Source organism: Silurus meridionalis, chromosome 1, assembly GCF_014805685.1.
Source record: "Silurus meridionalis isolate SWU-2019-XX chromosome 1, ASM1480568v1, whole genome shotgun sequence".
NCBI classification, from domain to species: Eukaryota; Metazoa; Chordata; class Actinopteri; order Siluriformes; family Siluridae; genus Silurus; species Silurus meridionalis.
This window is the reverse complement of record NC_060884.1, coordinates 33893412-33912472: the sequence shown is the minus strand read 5'-3', so window position 1 is coordinate 33912472 and position 19061 is coordinate 33893412. Positions and strand designations below refer to the sequence as shown.

The 19061-nt window shown below is 41.6% G+C and overlaps 1 protein-coding gene across 1 annotated transcript in view; it reads left to right on the top strand.

Moving 5' to 3' along the window:
* The window catches only part of LOC124391477 (gamma-aminobutyric acid receptor subunit gamma-3), a 124774-nt gene that overhangs the window by 6070 nt on the left and 99643 nt on the right, over window positions 1-19061 (top strand). The gene's annotated exons all lie outside the window — the stretch shown is intronic.

Below are 19061 nucleotides of genomic sequence, written 5' to 3'. Positions count from 1 at the left end.
GCATGGCCGATATAGTTTACAGTGCTAAGCTGGCTGGCCGGTGCAGCAGGTTTTGGGATGGTGGACGATGTGGTAACTGTTTATTTAAAAGGTGAGAGGATGAAGCTCAGAGCCTGGAGCGTTCCACCATGCGGTGTTTTAGATACTGTATATATGTTGCTGCATCCATGTTCCTGTTTTATTTGCTGATCTCTATAAAATCCCTTTAAAAACACACCCTATTTCTCAGACTTATTGACTGTTTCTACATGATATACAGAAGATCGAATGGTATCGAATGGCATAAAAGTAAAAAAAAAAAACAATTTATTTCTATATGATTATCAGTAGATGTGCTCCACTTTTATTATTTAGAAAGTGACCAATAATTTGTGACTGATATTTGATATGCAGAAATGATGTGATGTGACAGTGGCCTGTATCAGGGTCCGCCATGATACAGGGACCAAGGGCCCTGAAAGTTAGGGGCCCTGCTTAAGGGCCCAAGAGTGGTAGTTTCTTCACAACAATAAGTGTGTGTGTGTGTGTGTGTGTGTGTGTGTTAAAGAACACACGGTTTGTGTTATGAGAGTGGAAAAGTCTTGTGCATTGGAACATCAATGGGATTTGAGTGGAATGCCAGAAGAATTTTGGAAGAATCTGTGAAACATCGTGTGAGATGTTGTAGGTCTGAGGGATGTTGAAGGTCTGAGGGATATTGAAGGTCTGAGGGATGTTGAAGGTCTAAAGTATGTTGTAGGTCTGAGGGATGTTGAAGGTCTGAGGGATTTTAAAAGTCTAAAGTATGTTGTAGGTCTGAGGGATTTTGAAGGTCTAAAGTATGTTGTAGGTCTGAGGGATTTTGAAGGTCTAAAGTATGTTGTAGGTCTGAGGCATATTGAAGGTCTAAAGTATGCTGTAGGTCTGAGAGATGCTGAAGTTGTAAAGTATCTTGTAGGTCTGAGAGATGTTGAAGTTGTGAAGTATCTTGTAGGTCTGAGGGATGTTGAAGGTATGAAGTATGCTGTAGGTCTGAGGGATGTTGTAGGTCTAAGGGAGTATCTCGAAGGTCTAATGGATGTTGAAGGTCTGAAGTATGTTGTAGGTCTGAGGGATGTTGAAGGTCTGAAGTATGTTTTAGGGCTGAGGTATGTCCACAGGTCAGAAGTTTCTATATGAGCCTCATTTGTTGAGGAATTATATAGAAAGTTGTGGAATTCGATATAAATTGTATCATACAAAAACATAAATATAAACATTGTTTGGTCATTGCTGTGTGCATGTGACTGAATGTGCAGGAGAAATGAAATCACATTAAATTTGGTTGTTTCAACCAAAATTATCCTGCAAGATTTTTTTCTTCAACTACATTAAAGTTCCCTCTTATCGGCTCACCTGTAATTTTGTAAATTCCCAGTTTATTTCCAGTAATTCCCCTTAATTTCCATAGCAAGTTTCCAGTCTTGAAAATTCCTTGAATTTTGCAACCCAAGTCTCTCGGAAAACTCCTCTGTCGTGTAGAAATGGGAAAACGTCAAGTTTTATGTCTACGTCTGACACTGGAGACTCCTTTCATGAACATCTCCTCAATGATTTGTGTTGAGAAGTTCTCTGTGAATGATCCTGAGCTGTTACTAATGAATTCACAAAACTAATACACTACATGTGATTCTTCACGTCTGCTGTCAGAGCTACAGCGGAGTCAGCTGGTGGTGGATTAGCCGCGACCCCTCAGTGACCTCAGATGTGTTAGTGAGGCTCATCATGGATCCGAGTGGATCAGGTTGGATTTACAGTAATGATGTAGAATGTTGAGAAATGTCTCAATTTGATGAATAGTTTGTGGAGGCCTGAGCATGATAAGATGGTTTGGGCTTTTTTTCTGAACATCTTTGATAAGCTCCACCCTTTTAGGAAGATTTTCCACTAAATTCTGTGGAGATTTGTGGAGATGAGAGGTGTGTGTAAGGAATGTGTGTGTAAAAGTTGTGTGTAAGCAGTGTAGATGAGGGGTGTGGTTGTATTTTAGGGTTTTGTGTGTAAGGGTTGTGTGTGCAAAGTGTGTGTGAGAGGTGTGTGGGTGTGTGTGAGATGTGTGAGTGTGAGGGATGTGTGCAAGGTGTGTGTGTGAGGAGTGTGTATGTGTGATGTGACGGACAATGTGTGTGTGAGAGGTCCGTGTGAGGAATGTCCGTGTGAGGTGTATGAGTGGTGTGTGTGAGGAGTGTGTGTGGGGATTGTAGGTGAGCATTGTGTTAGATTCTGAACCATGCAGTGATGAAGGTGCTCAGGATGTTCTTCACAGTGCGTCTGTAGAACATAGTGAGATTGTTGGTGAAAGCTAGGCTTGCTTTCAGCCTCTTAAGAAGTAGAGATGCTTCTAGGCTTTTTTGGATAAAGAGCTGATGTTGAGGGACCAGGTGAGGTTCTTTATCAGGTAAACACCAAGGGAGCTGGGGTTAAGGTTAAATGGCAAAAAAGTGTATGCTTTCTCCATTACTGAAAACCACCTATCAGGTGTAGTATGGAATTATACAGGGCACAGTTCCCCGCTCATGTCAAATCCATCCTTACAGCCATCAAGAGAGTGAGGGAAGGCCAGTCACTCACTGTAAAGCAGCTTTAAGATTGCTGGGTCTGAGGGTGGTAGCGTCTAATGTTATTCCATTTGGCCTCTTGCACATGAGACCCCTTCAGTGGTGGGTAAGAGCCCGAGGGTTCTCTCGGAGGGGCAATCCACTCCATACGATCAAGGTCACATGGCGAGTCCTATATGCCTCAGATGTGCGGAAAGATCCCGGGTTCCTGTCTCAGGCTCCGTGCTTGGAGTTCCTGGTCGTCGCGTAACGATTATGACAGATGCATCCCTCACGGCTGCTCCGCACAAGGTCTCTGGGAAAGGCCTCATCACACATTGCATATCAATTGCATGGAGATTCTGGCCATGCTTCAAGCATTAAAGCATTTCTTCCAGACCTCAAGAGCTACCATGTGTTGGTCCATATGGACAACACATCAGTGGTTTCTACATTAACCACCAGTGGGGTCTGCGATCTACAAGCTGGCACTTAAGATCCTCCTGTGGGCCCAGGGCAAGCTGCTCTCCTTGAGGGCAGCGTATATCTCAGGCCACTTAAATGAAGGAGCAGAGTCAAGGGCCAAGGCCCGGGGAATGGTGACTCCACTCTAAAGTGGTGGAGCAAATTTGGGAGAGATTTTACGGAGCTCAGGTGTACCTGCTTGCGACTTGAGAGAAATCACACCATCCTCTCTGGTTCTCCATGAGGCTACGCCTGTACACCTTTCGCCCTGCTTCTGGAGAGAGTTCGCCAGGACGGAGTCCGTCTCCTTTCGGTGGCCCCACAGTGGCCGGGCAGACCACAGTTTACGGACCTGATAGCCCTTCTCGAACACCCTTGCAGGAGGGATCTTCTCTCTAAGGTAGGGGGCACAGTAAATTACCCCTGCCCTGAGGGGGCACAGCTCCTAGCCGCCGGTCTCTCCAATGAGGTGGTAGAGACCATTCTCCAATCCAGAGCTCCCTCCATGAGTAGGTCATACACCAGCGAGATGGTGCCTGTTCATGGCATGGTACTATCTCTACCAATTGGATCCAGTTAACTGAATTTCTTCAGGAACAGTTCGCCAAAGAGTTGGCTACTTTCACCCGAAATGTCTACGTGTCCGCCATTGTGATGTACCATGCCAGCCTTGCGGGGCAGTTTCTGGGTAAGGAGTACGGAGGCTGAGGCCTTTGGCACGACCTAGAGTGCCTGCGTGGGACTTGGCTGTTGTCTTAAAGGCACTATAGGAGCCTACCTTCAAGCTATTAGCTGAGGTGCTTTGGAGGTTTCTCACAGTCAAGACTGTGTTCTTCCTGGCTGTTTCCTCTGTCAAGAGAGTTAAAGATCTTTAGGCCCTCTCTGTGTCCCCCTCTTTCCTGTGGTTTATTGTTGTTGACACAGCTCGAGTTACTGAAAGGGAACGTCTCTGGGTTACGTAACCATGGTTTCCAGAGGGAACAAGATGCTGGGTCACCATGCCACACTGCCCTTTTCAGGAGCTAGCGCCGGTTTTATAGCTTCCTGGTCATAATGTCACCCCACAGGTAACACGCACATGTGCGTTACAAAAGCATTGTTAAAGCAGGGTCTTGTTCCCTCAGGGAACCAGGGTTAAATAATTAACCCAGAGATGTTATTACACCTAAAATAAAGTCTTAAAAGATAACAGGCTGTAAATGATCGTTATTATATAATATAAATGGTATATTAGTAATTTGCAGGTAAATAACTAACTTGAAGCTTGAATAAGTAAGTAGAAAAGAAAAGATCTTAAACACTTGGAACAATCATAATAACTTACGCAGTCTGCTCTCGTATAGAATAATATTTTTAAAAAAAGATCAATAAGATTTTTATGGCTGGAAATTAGTGATGGGAAATCAGATCATTTTAGTGACTTGGTTCTTTGAATCTCATTCATCAAAATAAACAAAATGTTTTTGAGTCATTTAGTTCATTTCATTTCTTTAATCCTTTATTCTCCTACCAGTACATAACCTACAGACATTTTGCGATGCTTTGTATATGCGCATCCTGTAAAAAAATGAGCGAATCACTCTTTGAGACGACTCGTTCTTCTGAGTTACATTAAAGACATTTTTTGTCCTGTTTGCTCCAAAATATAAAGAATGGAGAGCGATTGGAGAGAGAAGGAGCGTTTAAATCTTCTATAATATAAGTGAGTTCATGACGTTCATTATTACAGCAAAGTCACAGCTGATTTGTGGATTGCGTTTGGTAGGAAGGTGTTGATTAATTGGACAGCAGCTCCGACATTTACATTTACGGCATTTGGCAGATGCCTTTATCCAGAGCGACTAACATTTATCTCAGTATACAGCTGAGCAGTTGAGGGTTAAGGGCCTTGCTCAAGGACCAGCAGGAGCAGCTTGATGGTGCTGGGATTTAAATCAACAGCCTTCCCATGATTAGAAGGCCAACATCTTCATCCACTGAGATACCACTTCCCCACTGAGTCGTAATATATGTAATTGTTTCCATAGTAGCAACTTATACAAATAATGCTCCTCATTAAATAATGTGTTGTAGAAAAGCTTGATAAAGATGGAAGGAGTCTCCGGTGTCAGTGCTGCATTTTTTGCTTTGCTGAGGCTGCTCAGAAAACGACTGTTTAGAGCTGCTACAACAGTAGCAAAAACAGGATTGATCTCACTCAAGGAGAAGGTCGTGAGTTCAAATCCCACACCAAGCAGCAACTCTTGGGCCCCTGAGCAGGGTCCTTAACCCCATAGCTGCTCAGTTATATGAATGAGATACAAATGTAAGTCGCTCTGAATAAGGGCGTCTGAAAATGCTGTAAATGTTCACAAACTCGCACCATAGAAGCTCCGCAAAATTAAATGTATATGTAACGAGATAAAAAATGCGTGGTGAAAGTAACGTCACCCTGCCGCTGATTACTTTACTGTAACCTCAGCACACGCGCAGTGTTTCTGCCAGTAATGACTGTGTTCTGAAAATAACCTGAGCTTCAAGTCATCTTTCAGAGATTACTGTATATTCCCAAGTTTAATGTTTTTGTTTTTCTTAAGGTCAAAACTCCAATTAATTCCAAGCACAAGTGAAGTTATTTTCTTCAAAGTGCTAACACACACACACACACACACACACACACACACACACACACAAACCCGGATTTAATGCAAATCGACAAATTCCCCAACTTTCAGAACTAATTAAGAGCTCAGTATCAGCCCGGATCGCTCATATACATAATACCTGGCTCCGAGTCTACAATTCTGCACTGTAACACACTCAGCTGGCTGTCCTTCAGACCTTCAGTCCTCCAAGACCTGAGAGAAAATCATGTTGGATGACAGGGAAAAAATGGCAGGAAATCAGTTGTTGCTCTGTGAGCTGAAGTGAAGCATTCGTTATATCTGTCTAGGTTCCTTTTTTATTGTTCATTGTTGAAATGTTCAACTAATAATTGTCTGGATGGCGATGTTCTCATTCTCACTCCAGTAATCAGCAGTGGAGAAATTACAGTACAGTAGTAAAAATATCAATGCCCTCCATATATATAACTTCAGTAACAGTAGTCCAGAAATCTCTACATCTGTACTTTCACAAAGTAAAAATCAAAAAATGTAATAAATAGTACTATAATATCTATCTATCTATCTATCTATCTATCTGTCTGTCTGTCTGTCTGTCTGTCTGTCTGTCTGTCTGTCTGTCTGTCTGTCTGTCTGTGTATCTATTCATCTATCTGTCTGTCTATCTATCTATCTATCTATCTATCTGTCTGTCTGTCTGTCTGTCTGTCTGTCTGTCTGTCTGTGTATCTATCTATCCATCTGTCTGTCTGTCTGTCTGTCTGTCTGTCTGTCTGTCTGTCTGTCTGTCCGTTTGTCTATCCGTTTGTCTGTCTGTCGGTCTCCATTTGCTGTTATCAGAAGCTTAATGGGAAGATGTTCCACTAGATGTAGTGCAGATTTGTGGAGATTCATTCAGCTACAAGGGTACTGTTGGAGGTGAGAAGGTGAGGAGGTTCCCCGGGTGCAGTCAGCATTCACATTTATCTCATATGTGTTTAATAGGGTTGGAGCTCTATAACAGGAGATCCTCCACTTTAATCTATAGAAAAGCAGATTTTGGAAAAGTCAGGTGTACCAATACTTATAGATAGATAGACAGACAGACAGACAGACAGACAGACAGACAGACAGACAGACAGACAGATATCCGACACCAGTAGGAATAAAACTTCTCTTTTTACATTTCTACTTGTGTAAAGTACTGAAAGTTCTCGTTTTTGAATGTTCAGTATGAACAGTGAAAGTAGTGATGTATGAAAACTCTCTGTGAATAATTAATGGAGTTCACTGTTCCATTCTCCTGCACATCAAGATCGTTATTTGGAAAGTGCTCTCTATAGTCACACATCCAGTGAGAGATCCCTTCCTCCACACGGCGAGAAACGGCATGTTCTTCTGAAATGAAGAAAAGTAAAAAATTATGATCACACATTATAATGTAGTGAAGAAAAAGTTGATGATAAAGTTCAGAGAGCTGGAAAATGCACTTCATGACTTTCCACCAGTGCTGTGAAAAACTCATGAGCTTCACGAGATTGAGCAGCAAAACGTTTTCATAATCGTCTTAAACTGTTATGATATCTATTTGAATAGATATTCATTTGTTCATTTAGGAAGTTCTCTAATCAGCCAGTCACGTGACAGGAACGCAAGGCGCACATATACAAGAAGAGGAGGTAGAGAGACCAGTGAAGAACTTTGCTCAATGTTCACTTCAAACTTCAGAATTAGGAAAATCTCAGTGATCTATTTGATTCGGATTCTGTGGCCTGGAAGTTGTTTAAAAAATCTGTGAAAGTGGATTTTATACAAATGGTGCGGAAAACAAACAAAAAACCCATCTAAACGGATTGCGATCGATTGGACTGATGGAGAAAGAAACGACCGAAGATTAGATTTGGGTGCGAGTCCCTCTGATTCGCAGAGAAGAGAAAGGGGCGGAGCCAGCGATGAAGAAAATGCAGCTTTTTGCAGAAGATTCGTATCCGCGGTATGACGCCGTATTCGCTGTGAACGATCGAGGCGAACGAGTCTATTCGAGACATTTCTTTTCTCCCCGTGTCACACTCGAGAGCTTGATTTACCCACATCAGCTTCGTTTCTTTATTTCTTGTGCTCTGATGCTAATGCACATCTCATTACTGACTTTCAGCTCTCACACTCAAAGCAGCAGCAGCACATTCATTTGTGGTGTTTTGTGTGTGTGTGTGTGTTTTTACCCACAGCTCGAGTTTAACACTAACAAGGTTGATTTAAAAGCTTTTTCCAATTCAAGGCTTCTTCTCTGACAACACTGCGGCAGGTGATACGAACAGAAGTGTGAGCGACGTGGCTAATCAGGAGTCCGCGAGATCTCATGAATTCATCACAAGGATACGAATCGCTTTCAAGCAACATCAATTGTAGACTTAGAGGTTTTAGCGCGCAGTCTCGCATGTAAAAAGCAAACAGCGCGTGGTGTCAGTGATTCGCCTCTAGAGGCCGCTCTTGTAATGACAACGGACCGTAAGCCGGAAAAACTATCGGTATGGATTTTTGCCGATAGTTCCAGCAAACAACTACCGATTCCGATTAATGGGCAAAACCTATAAATCTGTCGACCTCTAGTTATAATGGAGCAGTGAAGTGGTGCGCAACGAGCGTCTGATGAGCGTCAGTGTTTTTTCTTCTCATGCGATTACAACATGGGGGCGTGATTTTGAAGAAACAGCTGTGGAACGGAGCGGCGAGGGCTCCTCACAATGACTTCTTTTTTAAGGTTGAACCCATTTCTACTGGACACGATCATGACGTCCTAACTAGTAATGACACTGAAATCCCCTTTGCACAGAATTTACACTATGACTATTTTTTTAAAGTCTTTAAAACCCCTCAACTTCTTCATTATAACTAACAGTAAAGTAAAAGCACAGTGTCACCAACTTCTAGTTCCAAAATCTCCACCCTGTATTTTGTATTTTCTTCTTTTTTTTTTTTTCTGTGTATAAGATGATACTTTTATTTAAAATCATTAGACTAAAAATGTAGGGTGGTCTTCTACACAGAAGTAAACGGATCGGAGAACTGCACGATTTCTTGTCTCTCTTTAACTATTTAATACAAATTAGTTTCTTTTTTAGAATTAAAATATTGATTTCTTAATTTTGGGGTGAAAAAGTGGAGGTCGCTTTTATACATCATCGTATACACAGGGAAATACGGTAATTAAACCCGTTTAATGTTACCTGGTCCTGTTTGGTCTCCGTGTGAAGGACATCGAGATGAAATATGTGCTCACTTTGGTGCGTCTTGCACCAACAAATACCTGCGACGTGTGACCAGTTTAATGATTATCATTTCTTTCTGATTGCTAGTCGTATAGACGTGTGATTTGCAGAAAGTGCTGTTGTTAAAAAACCCAATCAGCACCGGAGAAATGTCCTCATGAAATCCTCCTAATCAGTAGACGTGAAGGTCAAGTCAGGTGAATCATGAACGCGAGTTTCTCTCAAGCAGCAGACGGAGATTACGAGCGTCGATACAATCCCGCGTCCTCAGTGTCCCCGTCCTTAGAGACACACTGTGTGTGTGTGTGTGTGTGTGTGTGTGTGTGGTGTGTGTGTGTGGGTGTGGGTGTGTGTGTGTGCCAAATAACCAAGATGATAGAGAGATTAAGAGAAAGAGGGATGAAGAAGAAGAAATCAAACTGGAAGAAAGAGACAGACAGACAGATACTGTAGATAGATAGATGGATGGATGGATGGATGGACAGACAGACAGACAGACAGACAGGAATGAACGAGAGAGAGAGAGAGATGGAGAGATAAAGTAAGAGGGATAAAGAGAAAGAAAAACACACATACATACTCTCTCACACACACACACACACACACACACACACACACACACACACACATACTCTCACACACACTGTCACACACACACACACACACACACACACACATACACACACACACACACACTCTCACACACACCACACAAACACTCTCTCACACACATACTCTCACACACTGTCACACACACCACACAAACACTCACACACACAAACACACACATACACACACATACTCACACACACACACACACACACACACCCCTCTCACACACACCACACTCTCACACGCTCACTTACACACACATGACACACACACACACACGCACACTCTTACACATACACACACACAGACTCACACACACACACACACACACACTCACACGCTCAATTACACATGATACACACACACACACACACACACACGCACACACACACACACACACACACACACACACACACACACACACACACACACACACTCTTATATACACACACACACTGTATTCCTCTTCAGCTCTTCAGATGTATTGCTCCAGTTTCATTCATAATTATTCAGTCACATTACAAGTAAAAAAAAGTTATTTATTAATTTCCATTTATTTACAGAAATGTTTTTCTTTTTTTTAATATACTCATAATTATTATTATTATTATTACATCTTCATATTTATCATCATCATCATCATTGTCACCATCATCATCATCCTCTTGAATAGATCAATAGATGTGAGTGATAAAATCTGGAGAAAAGTACTGGGACTGTAATTGAACAGAACTTGTTCTGCATGATGGCCACCAGTCCATTACTCCAGGATAGTTGTGTCTACTGTATTGATGCTGCTATATGATGGAGCTGAACCTGTGAGATGATGCTACAGTTGGATTTGGAGTGAAATGTGAGCAAAACAGCTTAGCCAGCTGAGATGAGTTAAAAATGACAAAATGCTCACTCTCGATTGATTGTCTTCTCCCAGCTCGGATTTTTCTCCTCCGGGAAACGTGTTTATACTGGAATTGGCAGAATCCATTTTCACTAAAGCTTCACTTTCACCAGGGGTTACAGGAACAAAATAAAAATCTCTCACGTCAGCTTCTTTCTTCTGACGACGTGTACCACGAATACTGGAATACACTATTATGCAATATTATAATATGTACAGTATAATTGCTATGTGCCTCTTTTTGAACATCCCATTCCAGATTTAGTTTCCATTCACTGTTATAATGAGCTCCACTCCTCTGGAAATAGATGTTCCACTAGATTTGGTGGAGATTTATTCAGCTACAGGGGTGATAGTAAAGTCAGGTACTGATGGGGGTGAGAAGGTGAGGAGGCCTGGGGTGCAGCCAGAGTTCACATTCATTCATCTTCAAAAGGGTTGGAGCTCTACTGCAGGAGATCTTCCATATCTTCCAAACCATGGAAAGCAGATTTTCATGGAGCTGTGCACTTTTGCTGGAACAAGTTTGGATCTCCGAGTTCAAGTATATGAAAAATTTTCTCCTTTGAAATCGTGTTCCTCCAACTTTGTGCTAACAGTTTGCGGTGTCTTTTGGTGTCTCAGGTGTCTCCTCCTAGCTTGTCCTCCTCACCTGTCCTCATTTGCTGTACTTGTTTTGAGCATGCCTTTTTGAGAATTTTCTTTATTCATACTATCGTTATCGATTATCAAGTTTACGTTTGAGGAGCACGCACGCTTAAAGAGCGGAAGAACATCACCGGAAGTCAACCAGAGTTCAGGAGAACCTTCAATGAGCTCAACCCCGAAAATGAAACCATTCGGCAACTTGTGCATGAGGATCGTCGGAGAACAATCCATATGATCTCACCAGATTTGGCTCCTGTGGACTCCGCCCTCTTCCCAGAGATGAAGATGCAGCTCTACGCTCGTCGTTTTGACACCGTTGTGGAGATCCTGCACGAATCACAGAAGGTGTTTCGAAAAGAAGTCTTCCATGACACGTTCCAGAAGAACACTGGGATCACTGTATTGCTGTGTAAGGCGACTATTATGAAGGTGATCGTGTGGAAAAGTTTATAAATAAAGTACTTTCTTGTCAAAAGATCGAGTCTCCAAACTTTTTGATATCACCTCAGACAAGTCACTGTTAACGAGCTGTTGCTATAGAAACGATAGAGTATTAGACTAAGAGCATTCTTATTCTCTTTAAAACATTAAACTCTGCAATAAGCAAAATTCAAGCAATATTTTTTTATAGCAGATAATTGGAAATAAGTCTAATGAATTTCAACCAAACGAGGGCAGAGTGGAAGTGCAGATGTTTATGGATGTGCCATTATTTAACTGTGTTTAAGGCCTTATTATTAACCAGGGATGCCAAGTTTCAGCACGAGGACTCTACTGTACATCTACATTTACATATTCAGCATTTTTGCCAGACATCATTATCTAGAGCAACTTACAAGGTGGTATCAAAAAGTTTGGAGACTCGCTCTGTTTTTAAGAACGTATTTTATTTATCTATATTTACACACCGTCACCTTCAGAATCGTCCCCTTGTTCTCTGGATAAGGGCGTCTGCCAGATGCCATGAATGCGAATGTAAATAGTAGCTCCAATGTAAACAGAATAGACTCAATAATGGTTTAAACTTCGCCTTGGGAGCTCCTATGGATGGTTCCTCAGCTGGCGAATAAGAAGAACAATCTCTCTTCATGATGGAGTCAATCAATATGTCCGTCCCACTTCAGGTCCTAAGATATGGAAGCTACCACGAACTTAAATTCCACCACAGCCACAGTGCTGTTCAGGATGGTGAGGTGTGAAAGTCCAGAGGGGAATTTCTCCTGAACTCCACAATCATCTCCACTGTTTGAGCTCCAGGTCGTTGTGATTTCATTTTAATGTGATTTTGTCACCAAAACGTAGTCCTAGTGCACGTGAGCACACCTGATCATAAAACCCATTCTGATTCTGTATGCGAAACCAGGTCACGTATTTCTCATATACAGACTTTATCCACTCCATAATCCCTCTTTCCATCACTCGATATTTGCAATATGGATCTTATGGTACAAAAGGTCCTGTATATAATATCCACACTGTCTGCACTCACGGCTTGGGAGTTTTGTAGATGGAGCTCTGATTATTCTAAAACGTGCTAGTTATTGTGTCAGATTTGACATTTGATTAGATTGGATTCAACTTTATTGGCAGAGTACAAGTACAGGGCCAATAAAATGCAGTTAGCATCTAACCAGAAGGCACGAAAGCAATGTATATAAATAAATCAAAACAAAGGTGGGTGTGTAACGGTACACAAAGTTCACCGTTCTGTACGTACCTCGTTTTTTCAAGCGGGTTCAATTTCGGTACAGGAAATGAGGAACCTTTTTTTAACGTTTTTTAATTAACGCAGTTTGTTATTATTGTATGAACATCAACAGTTGACATTTTAAAACAATTTTAAAAAATATGCCTGCTTGGATCAATAATATATAAAATAATATTTTGTAATATTTTATACAAAAAATTATATGGGATATATATATATATATCTTCTTCTCCTTTTGGCTTCTCCCATTGGGGGGGCCACAGCGGATCATCCGTCTTCATACCCCCCTTTCCTCTACATCCGTCTCAGTCACATCACCACATCCATAAACCTCCTCCTTGGTATTCCTCTTTTCCTCCTTCCTGGTGTCTCCATCCTCAGCATTCTCCTACTGATATACCCCATGTCCCTCCTCTGCACATGTCCAAACCATCTCAATCTCACCTCCCTCACCTTGTCTCCAAAACTTCCTACATGCACTGTCCCTTTAATAAACTAATTTCTAATCCTGTCCATCGTCGTCACTCACAATGAACATCTCAACATCTTCAGCTCTGCTACCTCCAGCTCCACCTCCTGTCTTTTACTCAATGCCACTGTCTCTAAACCATACAACATCTCAGGTCTCACCACAGTCCTATAAACTTTCCCTTTCACTCTCACAGATACTCTTCTATCACAAATCACTCCTGCTATCACTCTTCTCCACCCACTCCACCCTGCCTGCACTCTTTTCTTCACTTCTCTAACACACTCTCCATTACTTTGCACTGTTGACCCCAGGTACCTGAACTCCTCCACCTTCTCCACCTCTTCTCCCTGCAACCGCACCCCTCCACTGCCCTCTCGCTCATTCACACACATGTACATTGTCTTACTCCTACTGACTTTCATTCCTCTTCTCTCCAGCGTGTACCTCCACCTCTCCAGGCTCTTCTTCACCTGCTCAGTACTCTCACCACAACTCACAATACCATCCACAAACATCATAGTCCACGGAGACTCCTGTCTGACCTCATCCTTCAAACTGTCCATCACCACTGCAAACAGGAAAGGGCTCAGAGCCGATCCTTGATGCAGACCAACCTCCACCTTGAACCAGTCTGTCGTTCCTACTGCACACTTCACTGCTGTCACACTGTCGTCATACATGTCCTCCACCACCCTCACATACTTCTCTGACACACCAGACTTCCTCATCCAATACCACAACTCCTCTCTCCACCCTGTCGTACGCTTTCTCTAAATCCACACACACACAATGCAACTCCTTCTGACCTTCTCTATACTTCTCCATCAACATTCTCAAAGCAAATAATGCGTCTGTGGTGCTCTTCCTCGGCATGAAACCATACTGCTGCTCACAGATGGTAACTTCATGGTGTGACTGATCAACTTTATTCCTCTGTAGTTACTGCAGGTCTGCACATCTCCTTTATTCTTAAAGATCAGTACCAGCACAATAGCAACCATGTGATTAACCAACCTATTTGTTAGCTCCTTCTTTTAAGCATGGGGCAGCATGATGCCCGCCCTAGTAGACATTTATTAGCACTTGTTAATATCAATAATAATAATAATAATAATAATAACAACAATATGTAGGTGAGGTACAAAGCACATCTGTCAAACAACGACGTTTTGTAAATAGTTGATCACTCAGAAAAGGTAAATAAAAATATCTGTGGAATTTTTAAATGTGCACAAGTTGTGAACTTTATGAAGATAAATATTTGTTTTGCATCAGTGCCCCCAGACTCCACCGAGGTTCATTCCTCTCTATTTCTTTAACCTTTAACAACCTCATTTACATTTAAAATGGTGGAAATCCCAAACTAAAAAAAAAAGTCAAAATATGTGTCTTCGACAACAGGGCGGAGGTGCAGAGGCAACGAAGGCAGAGCGAAAGAGAGAGACCGTCAGTAGACTGATAAATATAACTATGTTTGGATTGAATTGGAACGTCTCACGTTGTTAACCGAGCGTACCAGTTAGCGGTGTGTATTTCCTGATGAAACACACTTCATGAAAAAAAAATACAATAAAAACTGCCTGCACCCTTTAGCACTCATCTACAGAACGATTTCTATTTCCTTAATATTTGCACACCATTAGTGTTCGTACTGGGGGATGAGCCACCCTGAGCAATTAAACTCCAGATTCATACTTGTGAAGTGAATTGATGTAAAAGCAGCCTGATTGCTGTGCAGTATTAAAAAAAAAAAATAAAAAAACGAGCTTTCCCTTCTTTCACACTTCTTTCACTTCTTTACACGTTTCCTATTAGAATAAAACAAAATAAAGAAGTAGCCCAATTTCATGGAAAGACCAAAACATCTGGCTGTGAAGCTCTGAGCAAAATACGCTGCACTCATTTACACCTGCGGACAGAATTCACATGCAAATCTGCCAGAATTTGCTAATTGGCTAAAGTTTAATACAGCAAACCGAATGTGCAGTCCGACACGTTGCCAATTTCCACCTTTTTTTTTTTTGAATCGCTTTCCAATTTACCCAAATGCTCGTTTAGGCATGAACAGAGCGTTGAACCGTTATAAAAAAATGTTCATTTGGTATTTCAATTGCTCAGACTTTTACAAATCTGACACTGTACGTGCACTTTTCAGTTTTAAATGCACACTTCCAGGCTGAGGGAAAACATGCCACAGGGACACTCCTTCAGGTTTCTCTCATTAGAGGGTAGAAGTTCTTTCAGTTGCTTATTGGCATGTGATGTTGGCCCAGGTTTTTAAGCTCCAACAGAAGTGTAAAAAAAAGGACACAACAAACAAGAAATGTTCAAGTGATTTGCACATGGAGCAGATTGGGTAAGCGTGAGCAAAAAGATCAGCAGCCAAATCTAAAAAAATAACTATGAAGTGGCATCAAAAGGTTTGGAGACTCGCTGTGTTTACAAGAAAGTACTTTATTTATCTGTTTCCACACGGTCTCCTTCAAAATAGTCTCCCTGCACTGCAATACAGCGCCCCCCAGTGTTCTCCGCCGATCATCATGCACCAACTGCTACACGTTTTCGACATTTTCGGGGGTTGTCGTCTCCCAGTGATGTTTTTCCGCTCTCGAAACGAGCGTGCTGCTCGAAACACCTCGAACGACTCGTTCAGCGTCGCCGTATGTCTGACGTATGTCACGTGAAACGTCTGTGTGGCAGATTTGCCCCGTTTCATGCAGAATTTATCATTTGCTCTTTGTTCTGTTACCAAGTTACACCAAACTTTTAATAAACACATTACAAAATCGATCAGTCTTAAAGTCAAGGACAGATGAAAGTCAGGCAATCAGCAAACAGGAGGTATAGGATATTTTTCAACTGTGTTTGTGTGTGTGATTGTAAATGCTGTACTGATTATAAGCATGTTTGGAGGCTGCAGTGTTTGCTGGGAAATGGAGTCTGGAAGTGGCCTGACATCACACGGATACACAAATCTACAGCGGTTTCTAAACACACACACACACACACACACACACACACACACACACACACACACACACACACACACACACACACATCACCGTTTTTATGTGACAGAATACAGTTTGTTATGAACCTATAACCTGATATGGATCTTTCACAGAATTTAGGACTAAACCTTTCTGTCTTTTTCTACACATTTATTGATGAACCCTTTATTAAATCAGGGCCAGAAGCTTCTTAAAGCAATTAGAGTGCGTCTGTAAAACCCGAACGTTGTTAAGCCAGTTGCTGGTTCACTGATTACACACGTCTGTGCAAACATCCACCGGATGTTTCAGCATGATTAAGACATTATGTGCGAAAGGACATGATGTAAGATGAAGCCTTTTATACAAACGGAGTGAGCGCACGCTTTATTTACGACCCTGTATTTGTTTCCATGGCAATTAAACACTAGTCCTTTGTATTCATATAAATCACAAAGACTCGATTTGTTCTACCTCAGGGCTGAACATCCAGTTTTTAAAATGACCTTCCGGTATGAATTTGATGTTATGTTTTTACTGTGGTTTTAATTGCTGTCAAGATGCACAGTGTCTATCTAGAGCTCCTTTAGCAACAAGTGCACTTCAGAACAGCCGGCTGTCTGGTTTCAGGAACAGAAAATGAGTGCAAGCACATGGACGAGAAGACTCATTGTTTGTTTTAGTCAATCCTTAGTCCTGGCTTCTTTACCTTTTTCTTCTGGTTTGATGATAGGAGGATGAATAATGGGTGTAGTGGAGGAGTGTTACGCTGTACGCTTTAAACCCTTCAGCTTCGTTCAGCCGTATTGTCTGGAGATTGCAGCCAATATTGCAGCGAGATCAAGTTCTGTGTTGTGAGCCGCCGTATTCACTTTTCCGATCTCCTGCTCTCGGCTAAGAGATGTGCTGTTGCATAACAAATTGAAACCGTGATAATGGCTTATGTAACTAGTTGCACATTAAAAAAAAAAAAAAGAGAAACTCTGCATTGAGTGCAACTGTATAGTACGTCTGTCTCAGAGCAAACAGACATACACAGTGCGTTCATGAACTAAAGGAAGTGACATTTAAGCTTGAATTGATCTTTTATGAAGGTCTGAGATGGATTTTATTGGAATCTTTTTTTTCTTTCACCAAGATGGTAACCATGGAAATGCCAATGGCAAGAATAGACAGAACAGTAAAACTATTGCAATGCAAGATGCAGTAAACTTGCAGCATAATAATCATAAGAAGGAAACAGTGTCAGGCTGTGCATTTCACCCCTAGACCTTCAGTGATGTTCTACCTGAAACAATCCACCTCCTAATCCCATCATTATGACTCCACATCTACAGAAAGCATCAGTATAATAGAGAAGTGCAGTAGATCAGAGCTGCATCACACACAGGATCTCATACAGTCACAATGAACATCATCACTAAAGCAACAAACACAATGATCACAATTCAACACGTCTCCTTTCACTGGAGCCACAACTGCACCTCCACATACATCATCTCCAGCAGAAACACACACACACACACACACACACACTCACACACACACACCTCCACATACATCATCTCCAGCAGGAGCATCGATATTCATCTCATCACACACACACACACACACACACACACACACACACACACACACACACACCTACATACATCATCTCCAGCAGGAGCACCGATATTCACCTCATCACACACACACACACACACACACACACACACACATACATCATCTCCAGCAGAAACACCGATATTCATTTAATCTAATCGATTTTTTTTTGTGTATTTGATTTGTATGGTTTTCCTGGGGATTTAAAATGAAGGCAACTTGTGTTTTTGTGCAAAATTATACAGGGAAGAAAACACAAAAGTATAAATTGCGCATGGAAAATCTTAACAACTGTTGCAAACTGTTTCCTTACAATGTCCGGCTTTTCTTTAAAAGTCCGTCTGCGACCAAATCAGTTTCTTCCAACCTGTCAGTCATTGTGAAATAAAGACCCTTCAATCAAAGGACGTGAAAATGCTGACGTTATTGGGTGCCTGCTAGATGGCCCCGGTGTCGCCAACTCGCAATCTGATTGGATAGAAACTCTAAACAAAACGTACACTTCTAGGAGCAGTGCAACCGAGAGAAACGCTATGAAATAAAGAGACATGGAGTCAGTTTGCCACCTGCGAGAAGATTGTGGTTTACATTACACACATGTGAATAACAACATGGCACCATTCTACATCTCTAGGACTTCCAGGTTTACGTTCCACACTGTACCCTTTATGTTCTGTCACTGTACCCTTTATACTCTTTATCTTATATTTGCACTACACTCTTTCATTTATTTCCTGCTTTTATTTTTTAGATCATATACTGCAGGGAAGATTCTCAGAGTGCAAAATGTTTCCTTTACATACGACAACAAAATTGTAAAATAAAAAGGTCTTGGTGCACAAAAAACCTCTAAAAGATTCCCATGAATCACATTTATCACCTGCATAACTACACAAGGCGTAAACGTTATCGATTTCCATCTTTTGCAAGCTCATGATCTGATTTTAATCCAGACGTTTCATCTCGTAGCAGCAGCTACGTGTTGCTCTATAAAGTTCGTGGTTTATCATGTTTTTCTTCAAGGTAACGTATAGATGTTTTTTCTATTTTTTTCATGGAACAATGGCTCTAATTTGATTCACCTACAGCTTCAGACTGACATGCAATCAAGCCGCGTTGAGCTTGGTGTCTCATCATAATTCTCAGGGTTTCAATGCAGCAGGTTCAAAACTGAATGCAGCGTGATGATCTGCTTGCGACACCTGAATATCAGGATCATCGCTCTGAAGAGGGTTTTGTGAATATTTGTCTAATTTG